The sequence below is a fragment of the Dermacentor silvarum genome, chromosome 1, assembly GCF_013339745.2.
Source record: "Dermacentor silvarum isolate Dsil-2018 chromosome 1, BIME_Dsil_1.4, whole genome shotgun sequence".
Taxonomy (NCBI): Eukaryota; Metazoa; Arthropoda; class Arachnida; order Ixodida; family Ixodidae; genus Dermacentor; species Dermacentor silvarum.
Window position 1 is genome coordinate 418,415,078 of NC_051154.1, and position 6,591 is coordinate 418,421,668.

A 6,591-nucleotide genomic window follows, 5' to 3' on the forward strand; every position below is an offset into this window, starting at 1 on the left:
CTCAGAGCAGAAGGACATGAGAGATCAGCGAGCAAAGGAACGAGAAGAAACAAAGATAGCGGCACTGGAAGAACATGTACGAGAGTTAGCCCGCATGGAGGCTAAACGAGCGCTCCTCGAGGAGCGACGGCAGATTATAGAGGCAGAGCGTTCACAGGCGAGTGTTGTAAGCGATGAAACTGGTGGTGGTCATGGTTTTCGTAGTCCTCATAAGATGATTCCGCCATATAACGAGGGTAGGGATGAACTAGATGCCTACATTCAAAGGTTTGAGAGAGTGCCTGCTAGTCAAGTTTGGCCACGAGACAAGTGGGCCTTGTTAAGTCTTTGTCTGACCGGTGAAGCGTTAACGGCAGTAGGTCGGATGTCTGTGGAAGACGCCACGCACTATGTAAAGTTGAAACAGACTCTTCTGCTGCGATTCCGATACACGGAAGAAGGGTATCGCGTGAAGTTTCGAGACGCGAAGCCTGAAAATGCTTAGACGGCAAGACAGTTTGCAGGACGTCTTCTCGGCTACTTTGACCACTGGCAAGAGTTAGCTTAGACACCGAAGACGTATGAAGCGCTGAGAGATAGCATCGTGTCGGACCAGTTTTTGCGACGCTGCGAGGCAAAGTTGGCCATCTTTCTCAGGGAAAGAGGATATCGTGACCTTGACACACTCGCAAAGACAGCCGACCAGTGCCTGGAAGCACAAGGTATTAGAAATCTTGCTAGAGGCAAGGAAGAAAAGGAAGGTGAGGGGACGCTTATAGCCCACAATAAAGCAGTGGCTACAAATGAAAGCAAAGGAAATCCGTTCTGCTTTCTTTGTAACAAACAGGGTCACCGAGCTTCCGACTGCTGGACTAGATCCAGAGCTCCAAAAGCATCACCATGCTGGATATGTAAGAAGACAGGTCATAGGGCAGATGCTTGCCCTACTGCCTCTAACAGGCGTGGTGAAGCGTCATGCTCTCTCTTACGACCGGAACAAGTCGCAGGTGAAGAGGAAAAACAACAGGACTTGCCCAACCAAGTGCGGAAGACGATCACGACTGTCTTTACGTTGCTCAGGGTGGTACAACGTGTGCAGGTGTGTCGAAACCAATGCCGACGGTAATGGGTCAGCTTGAAGGGAAAAGGGTGACCATCCTGCGAGATACCGGCTGCGATACAGTCGTAGTGAAACGGTCCCTGGTTCCGAACTCCAAACTGACGGGTAGTACCCAAATAGTACGCCTATTAGACCGGTCCGCAAAGGAATTGCCAGAGGCGGAGGTGTACATTGACTCGCCGATTTTCAAGGGACACGTTCATGCAGTTTGCATGGAGAATACTTTGTACTACGTTGTACTAGGCAACGTTGAAGGCGTCTACCCGATTGACGATGCTAAGTGCAAGCAAGCATGTTCAGAATTGTCAATCCGCAGTGTGAAAGATTCACGCGAAGAAGGAATGACGGCTGCTGCAGGGACAAAGAAAGAACGGCAACAACTACCCGCACCACAAGTCAACCCGTTAAACATCAGCCCGGAGGAAATGCAGAAGTTGCAAAGCACGGGCACCACGCTAGAAGCTTGTTTCGCAGCATTGGACAAAAGAAGCACGTCCAAGAAGCAAGCTGTAACCGAGTTTGTGTTGGTTCGAGGCATGCTTTTCCGCCGCTACCAGACTGCAGAACGACGGGACTTGGAGCAACTTGTGGTTCCGAAGAAGCTCCGTTGCACAGTAATGAAGATGGCGCATGACGGGGTACTTGCTGGCCATCAGGGACAAAAGAGGGCAATAGATCGTGTCCTTGAGGAATTTTATTGGCCGGTAGTACAGGCGGATGTTACACGTTTCGTCAAATCGTGTGACATATGCCAAAGAACTGTACCAAAGCACCTTGTAGGTCGCGTGCCATTAGGGAATATGCCCATCATCGGGACACCATTCCAACGAGTCGCAGTCGACATTATTGGTCCTTTGTCACCAACGTCCGACAAAGGGAATAAATATGTACTAACCATGATTGACTTTGCCACACGCTACCCCGATGCGGTAGCGTTACCAAGTATTGAGACAGAGCGGGTAGCAGAAGGCCTACTAGAAATGTTTTCCCGTGTTGGTGTTCCACGTGAGATAGTGAGTGACCGTGGCAAGTCTTTCACGTCCAGCCTAATGCAGGAACTGGAACGACTACTGTCATTTAGACAACTGCCCACAACGCCATACCATCCCATGGCGAATGGTCTCGTGGAAAGGTTTAATGGGACGCTTAAACAAATGATCCGACGCATGTGTCAAGAATGCCCTAAAAATGGGATAGATTCTTAGCCCCTTTGCTGTTCGCCTACCGAGAGGTCCCACGAGCAAGCCTGGGGTTTTCGCCATTTGACCTCCTGTATGGAAGATTTGTGCGGGGACCGGTGTCCATCCTTAAGGAATTATGGACGGGCGATAATCTCGACGCCGCGACCAAGACGACGTACGGATATGTCGTAGAGCTCCAGGGAAGGTTACAGGACACCTGCAAAATGGATCATGAAGAGCTCCAGAAAGCAAAAGCTTCCCAAAAGAAGTACTATGACAGAAAGTCAAGAGTTAGACAGCTTGTTGCAGGTGATAAAGTGTTACTGCTCCTTCCATCTGAGAAGAACAAGCTAATCTTGACATGGAAGGGTCCTTTCACGGTTGTCGAAAAACGAAACGACTATGACTACGTTATCGACCTCGGTTCGCGAGTGAGCCTATTCCACATCAATCTGCTTAGAAAGTATGAGGAAAGAGAAACAGAACCATCCAACCAGCAGTGCACTGCGGTTGCCGTCGAGTCGGGTATTCCAGAAGAACAAGAAATATCTTCTGTGGCTCTACCCCAGAGAGAGACCCATAAAAATGTTGCTGTAGTGAAAGACTGAAGCGTTCAGCAGATAGACCAGATTAATGAGCTTTTGGAGGATTATCAAAGCTCCTTACTGAATAAGATTTCACGGTGGACTAGATCAAAGCAGCAGACAACATAGGCGCTGAATTTTTTACCGTGTGTGAAATCCTCAGTGGTGTTCTGCTTAACTAATTTGTCCTTTTTCTTACGGCAAGTTCTTCTTGGACAGATGACCACAGCATACAAATCGTGGTTGTGTATGCTGTTTAATTGTGTGCACTGTGGACAAGTTGTTTCCCCAAACAACTTTCTTAAGTGGGGCGATAATTGTAGTGCAGGGACATTAGTAGTGTTGTTTATGTGCGTGGACTATTTGTGAGCACTCTCGAGACTTGTGCAAGAAGAAAGAAGAAGCAGAAGAAGGCGAGCCAGGGGCAGCTTGCGCGCTTGGCAGCGGTCTAAAAAACGAAACAAGAGAAAAAAAAAGGAAAAAGAGAGGCGGGGGTGCCGAAGGGGCCGAGGGGGCTCGTGACTTGGAAGACGCAGGACCAGTGCGCTGTTCCGGGAGCTCCTGCCACGGTACCTGAGGCGGCCCTGAGGTCAACGCGCCTGCCTGTCGGTGCAGACGCGGAGTGGCGCCTGGTGTGACGCCGTTTGGAGCAGGCCTGGCTGTTGCCTGCTCATAGCCTGTTGGAGCAGCTTCAGGCTGTGTCCGGGGCGAGGCCTAACCGAGGCCTTTGCTCGAGGCCTAACCGAGGCCTTTGCGTTGAGACCGCCTCTTGCTCGAGGTGGAACGTGGAGTTGTGGCGGTGGAAGCCACCCGCCTAACACCCGTTCGAGTGCTCTGGCCACGGTAATGCAGCCGTGGGCCGTCGCCTGCCTCATCTGATGACCAGTGCTGTCATCCTGCGTTGGCTCGCCTCCTACGAGGGTCATCTCCAACGGAAATCGTCGCGACTGCTCGAGACGACCTACCGCCGATCGACGAGACCATCAGGACTGAAGCTGTGAGATGGACTTGTTTTTTTTTTCCTTGAACGCTGCGCGTAGGACTTAGTGTAGACGTGTGCGTTTTATGAACCTTTGCTCTGTAGTCAATGTTTAGTGCTTGTCTTGTCTCAGTCCTATCATGTTAGATAAATGTTCGTTTATATCCGTTCGTGCGCCTCCGACGTTCATTACCGCCTGACTGCACACAGACATACGTGTCGAACTATTCCATCATACATGCTAATGCTGTTGTGCTTGCACAGTGTATGGAAAACGAGGATGGCGGTCAGGAATGCCGATATAAACGCACGATCGGCAGTGCAAAACTTCATTGAACACTGTGTGTACATACGAGATGCTCTCAAAATCCAGAGAGACCCACCGGATTGGTTATCTGTTCTTGATATGCTGGCTTCTCTGAGGCCATTTTAACTTCCCACTCCAGCCATGAAAAGGCTCACGTGTCTATTATAATTGTAGCCTTGTCTGTATGAGTTGTGTGTTTGTAAGTGGCAAACCGGTAATAATAAAAAAAAGCCTGGTTAGCTCAGGTGGTAGAGCGGCTGCCCCGGAAAGGCGGTGGTCCCGGGTTCGAGTCCCGGACCAGGAGCAATTTTCTTCAACTGCGAGGCTTTTCATTCGAGGAACCCGTATGGGTTTCCTTTGTAGCAATTGCTACTATTGGGGGGATGTCTCAATTTTCATTTAATTACGTCCCTTCACCTAGCACGTTTCCGCTGAACTATTAAGTCAAACACTTGCCTTTGCTTCCAGTTAACGATAAATTCGACTTTGCCCTACCATGTGCTAGCCGCCTGGTTAGCTCAGATGGTAGAGCGGCTGCCACGGAAAGGCGGTGGTCCCGGGTTCGAGTCCCGGACCAGGAGCAATTTTTCTTCTACTTGTCTTCGAGGAACCCGTATGGGTTTCCTTTGTAGCAATTCCTACGATTGGGTGGATGTCTCTTTTTCCCTTTAATTACTCCTCTCCACCTAGCGGGTTTCCGCTGAACTATTACGTCAAACACTTGCCTTTGCTTCCAGTTGTTGACAAATTCGACTTCGCACTGCCATCTGCTAGCCGTCTGATTCTGCTTCCGGCAGCCATGCTGTGCGGTTCGTGGAATCATGAGCTCCGTTGGAGTGGCGATGGCGGCCCTTAGCAGCCGCGGTAACAGGAAACAAGAAGAAGATGAGTACCCTCTTGTTTTGCCACAACTGCCTGATTGAACTGCACGCGTCGTATTGAACTGCACGCATCGTTACCAATACAGTTTTTCTGCATGGTCACGTGCGAGCACGGCCTTACAGAGTCGAAGATTTCAGGGACGCTCTCGCTCTAGCCGGGATGCTGCCGGAAGTTGTCGCACTCGGTGCCTATCAGATTAACCATGTCTGGGCGGCTACCATGTGCCATGCAGACGCTACCAAGCGGCTGCTAGCCTTGAAGAAAAGTGGCAGTGAAGGGACGGCGCTGCGTCGTCGTGGACCCACAAGACCGGCAAGTCAAGTTATGCCTTCACTGGCTTATTTACGGCGTAGCTGACGAGGACGTCCGTATAGCGCTAGCCGCTTACGGCAAGGTGGTGGACGTACAGCGTGAGCGTTGGCGGGTGCCGGGTGTACAAGAAAAGAACTCGACTGCCCGGACGGTGCTGATGAAGTTGAAAACTCGCTTGAAGTTGGAAGACCTACCGCACCAGGTACGGGTCGCCGGAGAACTAGCATTAGTTGTAGTTCCGGGGCGACCAATGCAGTGCCTGCGCTGTCAGGGCTCTGGACATGTCCTGCGTGACTGCAAAGTGCCCCGGTGCTCGATATGCAGACGATTTGGACACGAACACTCTCAGTGCACGCTATCCTACGCCGCAGCTACTGGGCGAGGAGTGAGCGACTACACCGAGAAGCACTTAATGGACGGTACCGAAGCCGAGGAGGCAGCAAAGGGAAGCGGAAGCCTGGAAACTGAAGAGGAACAAAGCAGCGAAAAGGCGCCAGAATGCAAGCAAAACCAGTTGACAACAGAGGCTACAACCAAGCCGCCAGCGCCATTGACGGAACTGGTAGCAACGCCCGTCCCCGCTGACGACAACACGTTGGAGAGCAGCGATACAGAAGGCACCCAGGCTGAACCAACGAAGCCGCGCTTTCCGGGGAGCCAAGCCCATAACAACAGAGCCAACCCGGCTGTCAAGCGTCTGCTTGAAGGGACCGCGGACCAGAAGGCGTCCTCCGGGAGACGCCCCAGCGTTAAGCCACGGCCAAATCTCGAATCGAAGAGGAAGGCCACCGACGAGCCGCCGAGGCAGCACCTGGACACCGGGCAACCGGGCGGATCCGAAGACGTCTAGCCGTGCACTACACGTGCAAGGTAAGCGTCATGCTTCGGGTCCCGCTACCTCCTGTTAAAACATGGCACGCAACGCGTCGTTTAGTTGGGCTACTTTAAACGTCCGAGGTCTGGCCGCAAAGAAAAAGCAGAGCCAAGTATACCGGTTGTTGGCGAATCATGACCTCGACATGTTGGCAGTGCAATAAACAAAAGTTGAAGGGGAGGAGCAGACCCGGAGCATGATGCTTCGCTTCACGTCTCGCTACTACGTGGCAGTGAGTCATGCAGTGGGCAAGTCAGCGGGATGCCTGCTATTTTTGAAAAAGTTACCAGGGCTTGATGTAGAGAGTGTTCATTCATGTCCAAGTGGTAGATTTATTGTTGTTGATTTTTATTACCGTGATGTTACCTGTAGA

The 6,591-nt window shown here is 51.4% G+C and overlaps 1 non-coding gene across 1 annotated transcript; it reads left to right on the plus strand.

Moving 5' to 3' along the window:
* The first annotated feature begins 4,380 nt into the window (after window positions 1-4,380).
* Window positions 4,381-4,456, plus strand: Trnas-gga (transfer RNA serine (anticodon GGA)). The gene has a single exon. It is a non-coding gene; the product is annotated as a tRNA-Ser (tRNA).
* The last annotated feature ends 2,135 nt before the right edge of the window (window positions 4,457-6,591 follow it).